General features: G+C 40.4%; 1 long non-coding RNA gene across 12 annotated transcripts; it reads left to right on the top strand.

Annotated features, from left to right (window-relative positions):
- The first annotated feature begins 8,349 nt into the window (after window positions 1-8,349).
- On the top strand, window positions 8,350-12,231 carry LOC127767474 (uncharacterized). Of its 12 annotated transcripts, none has more exons than XR_008016467.1 (6): window positions 8,351-8,981; window positions 9,132-10,055; window positions 10,555-10,604; window positions 10,751-10,823; window positions 10,936-11,598; window positions 11,775-12,231. It is a non-coding gene; the product is annotated as an uncharacterized LOC127767474 (long non-coding RNA). The 12 variants fall into 12 exon arrangements; XR_008016465.1 differs by having other exon boundaries at window positions 9,132-9,697; window positions 9,808-9,888; window positions 9,981-10,055; window positions 10,555-11,598; XR_008016462.1 differs by having other exon boundaries at window positions 8,350-8,981; window positions 9,132-9,888; window positions 9,981-10,055; window positions 10,555-11,598.
- Window positions 12,232-19,114: the final 6,883 nt, after the last annotated feature.

The raw sequence follows: 19,114 nt of genomic DNA on the forward strand, positions 1-19,114 counted from the left end.
ATAATATGATATTATAAGGTGTTTTGATTTTTTTCTAAGTCAAACTTAAGTCCATCTATGTTTATAGAAAAACGTAGCAATATCTACAATATCAAATTAGTCTATTTAAATATATCATTGAATATATTTTTTATACTATCTTTGTTATGTGTTGAAAATGTTGTGGCATTTTCTCTATAAACATGGTCAAAACTTAAAAAAAGTTTAATAATAAAAAAGGGTAGAACATTATATAATATAAAACAAAGGGAGAGGGAGTACTTTGATTCCTCGTCTTACCTTTGTAAACCATGAGCCAACATTCTCCTGTCATCCAGTCATCCTCTTTAGCTATCATCCAGTCATCCTCTTTAGCGACATTGACTATGCTGGAATTGTATTTGGGCTTTTGGCCCATACGGAGAGTAGTTAAAAGAAAATTCTCAAAGGTCCACCTTGTGGGAGGTATGCATGTGAACTTCGGTATTACCTTGCTAGTTCAAAGATAGTGGTACAATTTTAAAAGAGGTGGTGTCTCCTCACCACTTGATTAATGTGTGTGGTTGAGAACTAGATAACATGCACTGCTTGCTCACCTCACCTCATTGCGATGGGGGCGCTCAGCACTTGCATGGATGGTGCGCTAAATTTTGACTCCTAGTAATGGTCACAATCTATCTAGGAGTAGTTCGGTTATGAGTTGTGGAGATCATATATGTCTTGATCAGATGCTCTAATATCTTTATCATTTTGAGCTTGAGCCAAGCTTCAAGCAAGTTAACAAACCTGAGCTAAAATTTTAGCCATGTCAATCATGTATGCCACCTCGCTCTGCTCACTGCTTGTGCTTCGCTCCACCCTATGCTTCATTTATGATAGGAGAGGAAAGGTCCTATTGTGTGGCAACTGTACCCAATTCTTTTGTTCGCCTGCTAGTGACGTCATCCCTCTTAATGCGCAAACAAATCGATGTTTTATCCCTCTTAATAGTATGTCATTCCTATACTCAAATGCAAATAGAAGGGAATTATGCCAATAGGAAAACCTTCATGTCATCTTCTATATATGTCTTGAGCAAGGTTTTAAATAGCTGGCTAAGGCTCTTAGCGGTTGAGCCTTGAAACAGCTAAGGGCAGCTTTAGCTGGCTATAGCTACAGTTAAAGCATTTAGCAGTTTTGTAAAATATGAGAAAAAATTCAAAAATTTGATAGAATTTGAGCTAAAAGTTGACATATCACTTATTTCATTGCACATAGAGTTCATCACCAATTCAAAGTTCATCACAAATTCATACTTCATACATAGAGTTCATAGTTCCTAACTCATACAATCATACTTTCATAGTTCATACTAGAACATACAGATACCGGGCACTTGAGTTCATACTTCATAGTTATAAATTTAACGGTTTATAGTAAACAAATAAACATGCCACTTGAGTTCTTGACACAAATAAGAAACAGTTCATCACAAGAAGTCAGGAACATGACCATTAATTAACAAAATAAGAACAACAAGTTCGTAGATTAGAATATTGCATTCCACTAATCAGATTCAAAGACACCATGAGACTTATCAGAATCAGAGGATCCCTCTGAAACATCTCCAGCGCCATTGCCATCACCATCTTCTGAGTCAGATGATGAAGGTCCGGGCTGCATTGTAACATCATTCATCAAAGAGTGCACACTCCTGATTTTCTTCTTTTTAGGGCGCACATGCCTCTTCCTTTTTCCTTGAGCCTGTGATGTTTCTCCCTGTGATGCTCCATCTTGTGGATCATGTTCAGCAAGCTCATTAGAAAGAGGTACAATACCAGTAATGAACTCATTCTCATTATCAGCCACAACATCATTTACTTCCTTCTCTAAAGGATCCCTGTCTTTGCTGCCTCTCTTGTTTCTTATAGTTTGGAGTTAAATTTCACAAAGACAAGATCTCTCATCCTATCATGAAGTAGCTTGTTGCGCCTCTTTGTATGGACCTATGAATACAAATTATAGATAGATAATTTAAATTACTAGAGTAGCAATGTCAATGTTTTGGGGCAATAAGTAGCAGGTAACTCAATTCTCAAGCAATCATACCAATCTGAAATTATTTCTCAAACATATAAACAGCTAAACTATCAACAAATCTAAATGTCATGTCATGGTGAGTTCTAAGCTTTTACCTGTTCAAATACAAACCAATTCCTCTCACAACCTGAGGAGCTACATGTCAAATTCAAAATCCTTGATGCCAATATCCTCAAATTGGGAATGCTTGTGCCATGGTTCAACCACCACTTTGCTGCACAACAAGTTAAAGTTAAACAACGAAGACAAAAAAGAAGATGATTTCCGGCAATCATATTAGGTTCAGTTCTTCACTTGGATTAAAATTCTTGTTTCTCCTCTGCCTCATGGCAATTTCCTTTCCAAATGTCCCTTGTTGTTCTTGATACATGTTGAGTTCTTTAATTATAATGTCTTGGGTTGCCTCATCCTTAACCATCTTTGAAACACATGTAATCACACTTTCTCTAAAGGATCCATCATGCTCAATATCTGACTTATTTGGGTAGTAAAAGTATGGGTTGGGGGTAGGAGTCGCCGCTGCTGCTTGGGGGCAAGAGCCGCTACCGTCGCTGGTCGCAATAGCCCCGCCGTCGCCGGTCGCAATCACTGCCCCTGCCGCCACTCTATGTCACAGCCACCGGGAGAAGTGGAGACTGCACGAGTGGGGAATGGGGATGGAGGATTTAGGGTTTAGGTATGGTCTTTGGACCTTGTGGGCTTCATAGGCCACACATGTCAAAAGCCCATTTTCATTTTATCTCTTTAGCCACCGCTAAGTGCGGCTAAATTCCGGTGTTTTAGCGGCTATCTCCGGCTAAATGCAACTATTAGCGGCCGATAATATGTAGCATCAAACTCCGCTATAGCTGGAGATTTAGAACATTGGTCTTGAGGGATGTCAGTGCTAAAACCATTTTGCTTTGTATTCTTCAAATGATTGATACGGTTACTTGTAGTTTTAAAAGGCCTCACATTGTCCATCACGACAAAGCCTTCACTCACTATTTATTATCGTATTTGGTCCTTTAGTGCTAAGCACCTTGGCTGTCAGCTTGTCCTTCACCACCGCATGGTCCACTATGACCGAGCGACCGAGCATTGCCTGCTCTTCACTATCTTGCCATAGTACAGTGAAGTTGTTAGTTCCAACGATCCAGTTGTCAACCTCCACTTGTTACAAATCGATAGTATATATGAAAATCTATGAATAAATCAATGAGTATTAATCAACACCACAAGTGGTATATACTTAAATATAAGCTCAAATGGAAAGGTCCCAATTAAGTGTATGTGAATAACCTGAATCAAATACATGCATAAATAAGGTATAGGATTTGCTCTACGTAAATCTATGCATACAAAATATTTGTGTGAAGTAAGAGTATGCATAAATAGAGATGAGATATTGGGAGTTTATTGTCATGACCAAAAAATTTAGCCAATTTTCATATTATTTTGTGTATTAAATGTCTATCCATGAATCAAGCCAGGGTAGACAAAATGGTAAATTAATAAGCAGATCGAAACGTAAATAAAACATAAATATTTATAGAAGAGGCACTTAGTCCTCACACTTAAAAGAAATTAGCAACGGAAAGATGATCCTACTGTGACTTCAGCTCCATTCTACATTAGGGTATAAGTCTTAGCCCTCTAATTCTGTCTTTAAAATTTAGGCACTTAACTTCTAAAAGGGAGGAAATATATTAAGGTTGAGTACCAATCACTATACTCAGCAAGTCACACCAATAATATAGTTGTGCAAGGGAAGAGAAAGGGAGGTTTATGGATATTTTGTATAAAGACAGTTGTGTACATTTGTAGTTTAAAACAGTAAAATTTGATAATTAAGGCAAGATTAATCTCTACTAAACTACATTACACCACGTTGAATAAGCCCAACCAACAACCTGAACTACACCGGTTCATTATGTCAAGTTAATTAAGGAGCAGGACTAATCATGGTGAAACTGGTCGATCGCTCATAACTATTCGACTAGTTTTACTTTGGCCAGCGATGTATAGTTGTACTCACAAGACACAATCCCCCGTCATGTCACCATGCTTGGCCTGACACATCACCATGTGAGTGATTGTGACAAGACCCTTCACACAACTTACCTCAAGCCATTTACATCACACTGTAGGTTTCGCCCCTACCCTTGGCGCCACTAAGGGATGGCAGTGCCAGGGGCCACCCCTATCTCTTCGGCTCGACGAAGCCTGATGATTGGGAGGCAGGGAGGTGGAATCCCTGGCACCGAACTCACCTTCCATGGCCAACGCATCTGGTGGCAGCACCAACAACCATAAAGAAAACAAGAGGAAAGGCAAGGTTGCAGTTGGTTTCCGATAGGGGTAAAAACAGATCGGATAATATCCGATCCGATCCGCTCTGAATTCGTCCGAAACAAGGATATAGTATAGGCTTTTAGAAATCCGGTGGATATGGATGTGGATGCGGATAGTATGATGCGGATATGGTATCTCTAAAATCCGGCAGATGTGGATTATCCGACATTTTGGTCGAATTATCCGATAGGTTGTTTGCCAAATAATCCGAAATTATCAACATATGCAACCACTCTATCTATTATATATAACATAAGTTGGTACATCCAATGGGCTAATTCATCAATTAACATAGTTTTTTTTAGTCTAAGGCTTTTATCGTCTCATATCACACTCACGTAGCTACTCCCTCCAGGTTGATAATACTTGTCGTTTTGGACAAGGACACGGTCTCCAAAAAGCAACTTTGACAATTATTTTCCATTATAATATGTATAAAAGTGTTAACAAATATATGATTTTATTAAAGTACATTTTAAGACTAATCTATACAAGTAGTCACCATATTTGAAAGACAAATATTTTGAAAATGATTCATAATCAAAGATTATAAAGTTTGACCTCACCCTTATCTAAAACTACAAGTATTATCAGCCCGGAGGGAGTATATTTTATATTATGGACATCGTGCATGTTGTTTAGCACTTAATCATATAATTATTACGATGGGTCATTTATTGATTATAGTATTATTGTTCCTTGCATTGCTAACTCGATGTTGCATTGATTGCATATACACGTAACATCAGATAAATTTAATCCATTTCCCAAATTGGATCTTGGCCTCAACCGGGGGACCGCACCAAAGATGTCATGTGTGTTGAACACCATGCACCACAAGAAAAATGCTTTGTAGAAACATTTTTCAAGTACTATAGACACACTTTTCAAATTCCTTTACAATACTGTAGAGGCATTTTAAAAATGCCCAATAAGTGCCTTATGGTGAATTGTCTCTACAAATGAAGATGCATTTTATAAAATGTTTATAACATTGTAGAGGCATTTTCTAGAGACATTAAATTGTATCACAACCATATGAAACCAATGTAAAAATGAGAATAAAATAGTTTCCCTTGTTTTTGCCAATCCTTGAACTCATGACCCGTTAAACAAATCATTCTTATCTTCAAGGCATTAACCAACTCAACCCCATGTCATTCATTGTATGTTTGTGCCTTAACTTACTTATATATTTAGTCATTTAGTATATATTTTTATTCTAAGAAGTATCTCTACATAGTTTAAAGTGTCTCAAGCAAATGTCTTTACATGTTAGGCACATTTTAAAGTGCCGAAAGAATGCGTCTACAAGATAAAATCTAATAAAATGTGCTGAAAATATTTCTAAAGTGTCTCTAGAGTAAAAGTTTTCTAGACAATTTTTAAAGTGTCTCTACACTATAAAACTCCTGATCTTAGAGGCAATATGCAAAACACCTCTACAAAAGTGTCTTTATATAAGGTTTTTTGTTGTAGTGATGGCCACCAGCGCAACCTCTTGGCCCTTGCCACCGCCACTTCCAGATGTCATCATCATCGTACATCATGGCCACCAGCACAGCCTTGACCCTTGCCGTCACCATTGCCACTGAGAAGGAGGAATTGGGAGTGTGTTGAGGTTGCCTGCTTTTCCCCCGTCAGATCTAGATAACAACCTCATCTCCTGCACGTCCATGATGAACTGGGGCTGCCACTCCAAAGAGGGGCTTAGTGACTGGTGCTACCGTCAGGAGAGAAGCTCGCTATCCATGATTGCCGGTGTAGCCATGGCCCTCGCCGCTGTCATTGACAAGGAGGAGAAAGTGAGAGGTCTTCGAGGTTGTTGGCTTTGCCCCCACCAGATTTGGATGTTGAGCTTGCCCACGACGATCTCGGGTCATCGCTCTTGACAAGGGCTCACCGCCTAGGGCTAAGGAGAGGACGACGATCTCATCCAGAAAGGAGAGAGAGGGTGTGGAAGGTGACCTCGACAAGAAAAGAAAGAAAAAGGAAGGGTGTGGATTGTAACATCTTGTTTGTGTTACTTAAAAATGTTGTAACACTTTTTGGCACGCTAAACACTGGTTATGTACTACTAGATACTCTTGCAGTAACATGACCTATAAGAATACTTATTGGTTGTGTTACTGGAAACTACAATAACACCTTTTTAGTTATATATATAGTAGCATAAACTACAATAACACTTTTTTAGTTATATATATAGTAGCACATGCTTAGCCCATCCCCAATCCAGAAACTATCAAGTAGTTTTCATACTTACCATGTTATATAGACACTACATAAAAACTATATATCTAATGGATGGTGTCTCCAAATTAAATTATCATCCAATCATCTCTCTTCTCTCTCCTTTTATCCATCTATCCCCTTGTTTTCATTCTTGGTTCTTGTGTAGAGATGGTTTCTTCATCTTTTTATCTCTCTTCTCATTAACTCTTTTGCTGTATTAGATTTTTGCTTATATGACAATGTATTTAATACTATGGGCACTATATGACATCGAGGGTTGGGATGACCTTATGTTACTACAACCCAGTCCTAGGGTAGAGACCCTTAAGCCTTAAAGCAAGTTTAATAGTATAGCTAACTAAAGCTAACATATATAATGGGTTAACTATAAGGTTCACTCTATTTTTTTCCCTCTCCTCTCTCTTTTTTTCACTATGAATTTAATATAAATTTCTTGGAGTAAGTGCATAGCTAATTTCTGCATGAGATTTCAAGTTTAATAGTATAGCCAACTACTAGCTCCAAATCATCTATAGCCAATTTAATAGCCCATTAATACAATAGTTTCCTACAAATATATACTACACCAATAATATATAGTCATGTCTCATACACACACAACGTTTAGAATCCCTGTTACAGCTGGCTATAAATCTGTTGCCCGCTTTCCTTCCTTCTCTTCTCTTCTCTCCTCTACATGTGCTTACAGCCGACTTGTAGCTTGCTATTGTACTCGCTTTGAGAGCCAACACTATTCACTTTTCTTTATCTTTCCCTTCCACATAAGTTTATACTAGTTGGCTTATGGTAAGTACTATAAAATATCTTTGTCGGAGGCGTAGTTGGATATGGCCAGAGAAGAGAATTGAGGTGGTCCAAAGTGAAAAAAAAAGAGAGAGTAAATTTAACTAGTCCAAAGCGATAATATTGAGAAAGAAGATGAAAGAAAAAGGGGATTGGAGAAACAAATAAAATAAAATCATTTGGATTAGTATGCTAGAGATAGTGTAGATGTGGTGTATCGTTTATATCACCTCTTATCTTACATTACATATAGAAAATTAGGGATTTTTTAAGAGTACCTTTGAGTGGATGTTGGCTGTCTATGAGATGAGATCGTACAGAGGAGATCAATTTGTACTACAGGTGGTAGCAAGTGTAGTAGGTGTAGTAAAAGGGTAAATGTGGAAAAGGAATTCGTGGGACTGTTTAACTTCGCAGTTAATGAGGGTGTAATCCGTAATTTAATCACGGGAGCAAGCCTGGCACTTGGCCCAGTTGGTTCAGGGGCGGATGCTAGGTTTCCGTCAAGACGCCGTCGTGATGTGGAGGCCATAGATCACTCCCGCCGCCGCCGTCCTCTTCATCGAGCAAAGCGTGAGACACAGAAATCACCATGTCCCATGCCATCACTGGCCGCCCTTGCCTTCCTGCAGTCGCGCTCGCTTGCCTCTCCCCTGTGGGCTGCGACCAGAAAGCTCCTATGACTCTCCTCTCAAATACTAGATATCTTAAAGCTCCTAGCTTTGCCGCAACCAGGGCGATTTGGACTCCATCGACTAATCGTCTCGTGACACGTATCTGCAAACCTAATTGATCCACGCCATTAATTTTTGCAGAAAAGCCCTTATAATTTTGGTATTTACGATTGAGTCCATCGAATCAGAGCCGTTCGATCTCACCCGTGGACATAATCTGATCGTCCGTCTCCTATCTAGATGGTTCTGTCCTTACCCAGACGTGGAATCCACGATCTCTCGTCTCTCCACGTCGCATCCCAATCCCCATCTCCCTTCTCGCTTCATTGACCGGCGGCGCCGATGCTCCTCCGCCGCGGCGCCGCCTCCTCCTCCTCTTCCATGGCCTTTCCAGCGCCGTCGTTTTACCCGTCCTCCAACAGTGCTTCCCTGAAGTGTACGGTGGTGGCTGCGCTCGATGGAGGGGCTCAACGGCGGTTTCAACATAGCCTTGAGGTCGGGGACCTGGCGGCGGCGTCGGAGCCTCTAGCACAGGGGTTTGGCAGCGGCGGCTGCTGCTGGAGGTCCCAGCGATTTGAGGTCGCTGCGGCTCCCCCAACAGTTTTTTGGAGGTCTTCGACGTGGTGACGACGCATCGAGTTCGACGGGTCACTGTCGCCGCCGGCGGTTAGGTGCCTGATTAGCAGCTCCCTGTGTTTTCCCCTTTCATCAATGGGCGTGTGATTCGAGCGATTACATTGATTTAAATGTGGATTTCGAGTTTCTACTGTCTACTGGGTAGGCCAATGGCATAGAGGAGGATTAGGACGAGAAGAAGCTGTCCTCTCTGTTGCCTCTCCTGTACAGCCCAACATACTACTATCATATTGTCTGTAGGTGAGTTTTTGGAGCAAATAATGAGTTCTCTTTGATTGATTTTTTTGCAAATAGGTGTGTGCCAAACAGGATCTCTTTGCACTGAAAATTTGTTCTATCTCAGAGCAAACATGGTGCCTAATGAAATGATTTATGTATGCTGTCATGCAGCTAGCACATGCAGAAGATAGACTGGCAGGATGAGGTGGTGGTGGTTCTTCCCCAGACCCGTCATTGCTCTGGTTGCATTTATTACCTTTTGGGTTGTTGTCCTATGAATTGAGCCTAATTAGTTGATATTCAACAGCTGGAGGTTATATTTCCTTTTTATATTGCATCTTCTTGGTTGTTCAACAGCAGTGATAGCATTTGTTCCCTTAGTGAAACAGCTATCTTGTTGTAGCAGTGATAGCTTTTGTTCCCTTAGTGAAATAGCTTTTGGCAAATTGTACTATCTTGTTGTATTGGCTAGATGAGTGTCCTAGATGTTTAATATGGCCCGAGGAGTTTGCTAAGATGTGTGACAGAATTCAAAAATATATTTCAATAGAATTTTTGTTGTTACCTCTAAATAAAAGAATAATGTTCTAAATGATAACTATATTATGTTGAATCATCTCTAAAGAGTTCCTTCTGTTTTTGTTCCCACTGGTTCCATTTACATGGTCATGAAGCAGTTTGCTTGCTGGACCTTTTGCGTCGCTTACATGGCTCCTCCCATTATATCTGGCTTTTAGGTAAAGACTATTTATTTCTTTGATTGTTGGATAACTAAGCCAGGGTGATGTGAATTGCTTCTTGCTGATTCTACTGTATTTAATACAAATTTTTCCTATCTTTTTAACAGTGCTTCAGAGGGCAATGAATTCTTCTGAAGTTTTCCATTGTTACCTGTTTTCAGTTTCAGTAAAAAACTAAGCTCTTCAATGTAAATGGGACAACAATTTGAATAGTTACTATAAGATCTTTTGGGATCAAAAGATTTACTTGTTGCAGGCTTAACTTTCATTTACATTGCAGAAACTTATCATTGGTAGATAAGGATGTGTTAAAAGGGGCTTGCTTAGTACAACTCAAGGCGAGGCTAATACTAAGGTGAGTATGAATTTAAAATTACAATATCTGAGTTCAAACTATTTGGTATAAGATTGTAGTTTAAGATGTTGACTGCTAATAATTTTAAAGTTGTAATTGCATAGCTCACTGGCCAACCACGTGCTATAATGGAATATTTTTTTTAAAAAAAATTGTAAGCAAGTACTATTAAATTGAACTCTATGTTGTTTTGCAAATCATCCTACCATGTAATTTATGATGATTCTCATGATCACTAGGCCAAGTAGCTCTACAATGATGCACTACAAAGAATCCTTTTACACAAATTATTTGTGGGTTTTCAGCATATGGGTGAACAGATGGCTAGACTTGCCCTATTTTTAGAGTTCAACATTTACTAGCTTTGTAAAATATTAGTGTTGCTTATTAATGAAATTATTATATACCCAAATTAAGAGCAATCATTTCATACTTTTATCCATCGCATGAGCTTCTTGTGCTACTTCCTTGCCAACCTCTGATTCATGTTCTTATGTAGCCATTCAGAACACGATAGCCATGACAGCCAGGCAAAGGCAACAGAAAAAGGTAAGCTGCAGGAATTTCTGTTTTTACCTCACCATTAAACATTTGCCTTTCATTGTTTGTACCTTTTTATGATATGCCATTTGCATGTCTGATGGCCACAGATGGTTCTGAAATTCAATTATATTTTTGTGTAACTTTGCAAACAGATCGCCATATGCCCATATATTGCCATTCTTTGTAAATGGCAGGCGTAGACATCAATCACTCAGTCCAGTAATTGTATAATAGTAGTATTTCCTTGTTTTTATCTTATCATGTGAAAAGTCCCCTATAAAATTTGGCTTTCTCACTATTATTGCTTTGCAGAATTAACATGGCAAGTTTTGTACAGGAACTACATATGCTTGCATTGAAGTTTCTTTGGGGAACCAGGAGATGCTTTAATCTTTATTGATGTATTGTCCTATGGTTTGTTGGATAGTCGATCTACAAAATTAATCCTAGCACTCCCAATTTACCTACAAGAGGTATTCTTGGATGGGTACAACATGTTAGTTTGGTTCGGTTTTGTCAATACAAAATCATGAGGATTTCTAGATGTGTATATTCTGTGATATTATCTATAATTTGATATATATTAAATTTATCTGATTATACATGAGTTTATATATGCGACACCATTACGAACTGCTACTATAGTCTCCCCGTGTTCTCTTCATACACATGAATAACATATATGGTACAATAAAAGAGAATTGTAGTTTTACAGCCTCTGTGCAAGTAGCTTTTTAAGTTTAAATGGTAAATATTTAGTTTTCCCTTAAGAGAAGTTTACCAAAAAAAAGTTCTTTCAACTGAGATGCTTATGATGTGTGCTTGATGTCGCCTTAGTCAATCTTGATAGGCCCAAGATCCCCGCTCAATCTTCAAGGAATAGGTTTACTTCATGATAATTCATGTCTCATGTTAATATTGGGAGAGGCAACCCACTATGCTCAGCTCATGGATCTTCAGGAATGGAGCTGCCAGCATCTTATTGACAAACAAATACAAGGTAAATATGCATTGGAGATCCTTTCTGTGATTTGCTCTCTGATGTTCTCCTTAGAGAGAAAGAGAAAAAAAAAGGTTAATCCTTCCTATTATTTCTTTTTATTCATTAATTATATGTAATTACCATTTTGACCAAAAAAAAGAGCACTCCATCTGATCATTTTCTAAACCATACAGGAAAAATACTCCATGCACATCAACGGTTAATGCTTTTCTATGAGCTGGTCTTAATATCTCAAGGCTGCACTGTGTTAGGCTGGAGCACCCCGGTCCAATTCTTTTGCCTACCAAATAAACTTACCAACACCAGGCCAGTTGAGTGCTGCAATGTGCAAATTAAACAATATGGTCTCTGTAGCCTGCTCAGCAGGAAAACCATTTGAAATACCTGTGGAAATATCCCTAAACATGCGTTAACCATGATGATCTTTTTTTTTTAAATACTGTACGGTAGGTAGATCGATATTTGTCAACGCCTTAGCTATACTAGAATACGAGGGGCATCTAAGAGAAAAATACAAATATTGAAGGCTCTCATGGTAGTTTGGTAGCTAATTAATCACATAGGTGATGTATATTTGTTTCTAGCATTTATATCAGTCCATTGATTCACAGTGGATACTCAGTTATTGCATTTAGATGTCTCTTTTCAGGAACCTTTATATTTAAGTTCCTTTACATGGCTATTTTAAGAGTCCGCTGATTTGATTAGTAGCATAACATAGACTGAAGTGAGGATCTGTTCATTAATTTGAGTTCCTTCTACTGATTTAGTAACATCTCTCTATGTGCTGACTTAAGTCTCCAAACTTTTGAGTTCTACTTAGTAACATCTCTAATATGCTGAGTTAATTCTCCAAACTCTTAACTTTAAGAATGATTTTAGCAGATGCTGGGTATTGCATTTGGTGATCTGAATTGCCGAGGGGGATATGTTTCTTGAGTAGAAAGTTCTCATAGTGAAGAGTCAAGTCCCTACTTAAAACTAATGAATCTGAAATGTAGTTGGTTTTTCGTACCATAGTTGATCAATGCAATACTATTGTCTCATCTGACTGGGTTTTTGGCCAATGCTAGAGTTTACAGATACTATTTTAATACTGCAGTCCTCGCAAACAAGATTATGAGAAACTTAACCATGTACTATTTTCAGTTAGTTTTACATAACAAACTGCATCTTGTGCCCATAGATGTTGGATGAATCATACTATGCTTGCCATCCCTACTATGCGTAGTGAAATTGTTGTATAAATTATCATCTATCCGGAACTGCTTCTGGGGACTTTGGTTATAAAAAGAACTATTTAGGTTAAATATTGTTCTTATCACGCTGTAGGTACATGAGGAATTAAGTATTGTTATGTAATCTTCTTGGACAAACCTTTTTCTGTGAGTTATAGCCTTACATGCTACAATACCGGGCAGCGTAGCGCGCGAACTCACTCTAGTTAAAAAAAAAGCTCCTATGACTCTACACCACCAGACGCCATATATACGAGAAACAATTCATTCTCGCCGTATTGAGTTGGTGGCAGAAAACTCACCATATATGGTCGACTATTGATGACTAATTAGTTGAAAAATATGATCTATACACAAAGATGCATATATATCAAAGAAAGGCTATATATATACGCAGAAGAACCTATAGCAACGCATGTCAGTCTAGTATATACGCATGCAGAAGAACCTCTGGGTGTGTTTAGTTCACTCCAAATTGGAAGTTTGGTTAAAATTGGAACGATGTGATGGAAAAGTTAGAAGTTTGTGTGTGTAGAAAAGTTTTGATGAGATGGAAAAGCTAGAAGTTTGAAGAAAAATTTTGCAACTAAACACGGCCTCTACAAGGGCCATGTTTAGTTACTTGTCAAATTTTTTTTTGACGTGTACGGACATACATTTGAAGTATTAAACGTAGACTAATAACAAAATAAATTATAGATTCCGCCTGTAAACTGCGAGACGAATATATTGAACCTAATTAATCCGTCATTAGCAAATGTTTACTATAGCACCACATTGTCAAATTATGGCGCAATTAGGCTCAAAAGATTCGTCTCGTAATTTACATACAAACTGTACAATTAGTTTTTTTTCGTCCATAATTAATGCCCTATGCATATTTCAAACATTTAATGTGACGAAAAAGTTGGAAGTTTGAAGGGGACTGCACACAGCCAAGAACACAAATGCAGGCCTGTCTAGTAGATAGCCTCAAATACAACTTAACCAATAAGAGCATGTGGGAAAGCACAGTCCATATATACAAATATATATATGCCATCCAGTGTTGTTAATGTACATGGAGCAAGAGAAACTGATTTCATATACAAATGTATATGCAGTAAAACTAAGTCTGATTATAAGTTGCATGCAAATTATGCAGCGGCAACTGCCACGCCATCGGTAGCAACAACGATGCACGCACAACGGCACAATTCTGCACAATTCCTGATTATATATGAAATACATCAGGAAGCACTCCTAGCTCGAATACTTGAAAGAACAAGGTAAACAAAATCATTTCTTTAGAATACATTCAAGAATATATATGATTCTCAGCATCATATTGCACATACAAGTGAAACCAAAAACTCAAAACTAGAGCCTAAACTAACGCTTGTAAATACAACCACATAGGAGTCAGAACATCTGCAGGCATCCCCTCCACGAAATATCCTGTCTTTCTCTAATTAATAGCAATTAGGAAATCCTTAAACTAGTTAAGTAACTAAACGTGAAGAGAAATAGAAAATCTAGCTCTAGAAGATCCTAACGGGTGCTCGTGCTGGAAGGTAGCAGCGGCGACGACGACGGGGCGTTCCTCCCGATCAAATGCAGAGGCGGCCGCGTTTCTGAATCAAAAGCAAGAGGGGCGGCGACTTCACACACAAGGGTTCGTGTAAGACGGCCAGTGGCCGGTGGGAGCGCAGCGGGGTCGCCAGACTGAGGCGCCGCTGCACAGGACGTCGATTCGCCGCTGCATGTGGAATCGCCGATTAGAGCGAGGGGACGACGGCAGAAGGCGCGGCCCGGCGGCGGCAGTCTTGCATCCCTTGTTTTTTCAGAGGACGCTTGGGCCAATCGAACGAGTCAACATGCAAGACTGCCTTGCCTCTCGGGATCATCGGAATAGACTAAACTGCCCCTCCACGTCAATCAATTAAAAGTCTAAAATACCCATAGCAATGGATGGTTAGAGTTGATTCCTAGTACTACACTATTAGGGGTAAAACGGTTACAGAAATTTCCGATCGACTGGACGCCGTTTCTGTTTAAGGGGTACCATTTCCGACCGTAACTTTTTTTTGGCTATTTTTAAATTTTTGCTTTTTCTAATTTCTTTCTGCATCATATTAATGTCGATACTGAGTTGTTTAAATAATAAATATGGTCAATCACCGGCCGATCGAGCATCGCTTCCGAAGAGATGCTACCGATTCCGACCGTTTCCGATCGTTTTCACCCCTATACACTACTACCAAACCCAGTGGGGGTATGGTAAAATGGCCCAAAATTAGATGTGGTAACTACCCCTACTATAAAACTCAAGGTGCCTACAAATCAGGCATCCGATTTTTGTTTGAAAAAAATAAGCGCTGTTACAACAAGTAGATCAGAATTGTTTCACTAAGTAGATCGAAAATGTTTCAATCGTTTGAAAAGTTGAAACACAATCAAATCACCTCATGGAATATTTTGCTACAACGTATGAAACAAACGGTTTCCAAAAAAACGGGTGTTGTTTCACCATATATAAAAATAATGTTTCAGCAAATAGCGAAATGATGTTTCAATTTCACTGCAACATTTGATCTATACTTAGTGAAACGTCATGAGTACACTTGCTGACATTGTTGCTGGAACAAAAATAGAAACGAATTCCCTTAATAGATCGTTTCCATAATATGTGGATAATTTGTTGCAACGGTGCATATGGTGGGGACAGCGTGGGAAGCGGCGGGCGCTCGATTTTTTTGGCGCTGATCGGGCGCCCGATCGCTGGCATTTTCCTATAAAACTTGCCCTTATAGCTTAATTATATTATCCTTGCTGTTAAGGAAGTCTTGGATCCCCCTCTTCACGATGCTAAAGTTCACAGCTGATCTATATATACCGTAGTACTAGTATATATTTGAAACAAGAGATATGTTACCCAGCAGACAGGGCAATGAAACGTGTAGGCGATGGAAGGGGAACTGTGGAAGTCCAACAAACACGGGGGCCACATCTTAATGAATTGGAGCAGATGCAGATCGAGATAGTAGAGCCCTAGAGATTAATTTGTGGCAGAGGGGGGGAGTTCGATCGTATCCAGGGGAATCAATGATGGCCATCAATACCTACCGTGCCAGGCCCGGCCAGGCCAACACCACACCCCCTGTGGCAGGCGAGACACACGCATGCTTTCCCCCTGCACCCCGGCCGGCCGGAGCTCCGCCGGGCCACCATCCACCACAAAGTACCTAGTTATTGCAACCCCCCACCGACGCCATTATAATGGCCGCAGCTGCAGCAGACCGCGCTACCTTTGGCTTTGCACATATATCACGGTATGATCGTCGATCGATATCTGCGTGCATATGCATATGGATGGAGGAGAGAGATGGACGGACCGGGGCTGGAGTCCCTGGACCCAACCACCAGCCGGCATGGCACCATGCAGGCATGCATGCAGCAATTAAGCCAACCACCTCTCCTTTATCATCTTCATCATGGATGCACGGCCGGCACCCAATTCAATTCGGTCGTAGCTAGCATAGCAGCTCACCCCCTCTCTTGCATTACCATTCTACTCAAATACCCAGTAAAGGTGGTGTTTGAATCTTCTAAAGATAAGCATTAAATGTTTCACGCAAAAAAAAATTAAATTGAGTTTAAATTTTTCGCACGAAACGTGCCATTTAGCAGCTTGAAAAGCATGCCATTTATTAAGGGTTTCACCCATTGTTCCCAACATATGCTGGGCGCACGGAAAACAGAACAGTCCGTTAGCGCATAATTAATTAATTATTTGCTAATTTTGTTATAAAAATGGATCATTATGATTTTTTTAAAGCAACTTTCGTATAGAAACTTTTTTAAAAAATACACCATTTAGCAGTTTAAAAAGCGTACACGTGAAAAAGCGAGAAGTGGTAGTTGGGAACACAAGGTTTCGAACGCAGCCTTAGATGCATAAATACTATAAATATATCCATCCTCATTTGAAAAAAAGAACTAGAAAATGAAATATGCTCAAGACTTTTGGATTGAGCGAGTACTAATTTGTCTAGCAACCTCTAGAAATAAACTCTTTAGAGCAGGTACAATAGCAGGCTATAAGCCAGCTATAACCACGTAACGAGAAGAAAAGAGAAGAGAGAGAAAAAAGCGGGCTACTGATTTGTAGCCAGCTGTAACACGGACCCCAAGACGTTATGTGTGTATGAGAGGTGGGACCGGGTATTAATGGTGTAGTATATTTTTATAGTTAACTCTTGTATGAATGAGCTACTTCCTCCGTTTCATAATGTAAGACTTTCTAGCATCACTACTAGAAAAAGTATTTTTCCACGCGGCCAAAAGTGATTTTTGCAGGCAGGGGGTTGGACTGCCTGTAGCCCAACGACTGCGAAAATCGGTAATTTTCATAGTCAGGTCAACAGCCCGCCTGCGAAAATCCATTCAGAAAAACAAAAAAAAAATCACGGGCGGCGGCTTCGCCACAGCCGCTGCCCTCCTCCGGCGTCGCCGCGCCGGGCGTCGTCGTCGCTGCCGCCCCACGCCGTTGTCGTAGCCGCCGCCACCGCCCCGCGCCGTAGTTGCCGCCGCCGGCCTCCCCCCTCCCTCCTCCGGCCAGATCTGGGAGGGAGGGGGTGAAGAGAGGCCGCCGCCGCGGCCCTGCACGTCGTCGTCGCCGCCGCCCCGCGCCGTCGTCGCCGCCGCTGCCCCGTGCCGTAGCCGCCGCCGCTGCCCCCGCCGGCCTCCCCCCTCCCTCCTCCGGCCAGATCTGGGAGGGAGGGGGGAGGGGAGCCGCCGCCGCCGCCGCCCTGCGCCGTACTCGCCGCCGCTGCCCCCGCCGGCCTCCCCCCTCCCTCCTCCAGCCAGATCAGGGAGGGGAGGGAGGGAGGGGAGCCACGCCGCCCCGCGTTGTAGCCGCCGTGGGAGAGGCCGGCCTTGGAGAGGTGAGGTGAGGAGAGGGCTGGCCGTGGGTGAGGGAAGGGGTGAGGTTTTGAGACTTAGAAAAAATCTAGGGCTCCTATCCAAGTCTATTTATATTCAAGTCTATTTTCGCAGGCGGACCACTGAAGTGGCGCCTGCGAAAATCGCAGGTGCCGCTTAAGAGGTCCGCATGTGAAAATAGATTTTCGGGCTGGCACATTCACCCCGATTTATATTTTTGTAGGCGGTCATTTGGCTCTAAGGTATGTCCGCCTGCGAAAATGAGACCCCCCACGTCGGGAAAAATGCTTTTTCAGTGCATCGCCCTTATTCATATAGATACTAATAAATCTAGACACATATTAGCATCTCTATGAATGTGGGCAATGCTAAAAAGTCTTACATTATGAAACGGATGGAGTATTAAATCAGCTATAGATGATTTGGAGCCAATATTTGGCTATACTGTTAAACTTGCTCTTATTATTAGAGAGATTTTTTTCGTTTGTGGGGGTATATAAAATTATACTCCACTTGTGTATAGTGTATTCATTCATTCATGTAGTTGTTTTAATTTACGCATTTATATATATGTGCTTCCCAGCAACAAAAGAGGACACTATTAAATATGCTAATTCATTGCTTGACCTGGCCGGCGGATGACATGGAGGTAGTTGACAACATAATGGCATATAGTAAAAGATTTCAATAGAGAAATTAATAAACCATGCATGGCATGCAATAGTTTGCATGATATATAATTCTAATATATATATAAACTGTATAGAATAGTATGTTGGGGAACTCTACTTGGCAAGAATTTAGAAACTAATTTTGTGACAAACTGCATATAGCATAATATAATTTGCTCTAAAAAGAGCAGCACTTACTTTAATATGTTTATAGTAGAACCATGACAATAGTAGTAGTAGCTTTTATCCGTCACACATTGAGGTCTTAAACTAGTAGTAGTAGCTTTTATTTATTTGGCACTTGTCTTAATTTGACCTGTTTCCATCTGAAACTTCTCCTGCTCCCAGCTGAACCAGAATTATATAGGACGACTAGCATATACTCTTTGCCGGCCCGTTCCGGAACTCGGAGAGAAAAATGTTTTGGAAACAAAATGAGATCATGATGAATAATCTCCGGCAGCAGGCATCAACGGCACCAACCGAGGTTGCTGTAGCACTCCCAAACAACATCTCCCTCGATTGCATCCTGCCCTTCCTTTTCTGCCCCCTTTTGGGGGCTAAGTGAAAAAAAAAGGTCGCATCATGGTGTGGCATAGATCAATAATACTTCCTCTGTCTCAAAATAAAATCATTTTTAAGGTTGGCATGGGTATTAAGAAAGTAGGTGAGAATGATTAG

Source organism: Oryza glaberrima, chromosome 3 (genome assembly GCF_000147395.1).
Source record: "Oryza glaberrima chromosome 3, OglaRS2, whole genome shotgun sequence".
NCBI classification, from domain to species: domain Eukaryota; kingdom Viridiplantae; phylum Streptophyta; class Magnoliopsida; order Poales; family Poaceae; genus Oryza; species Oryza glaberrima.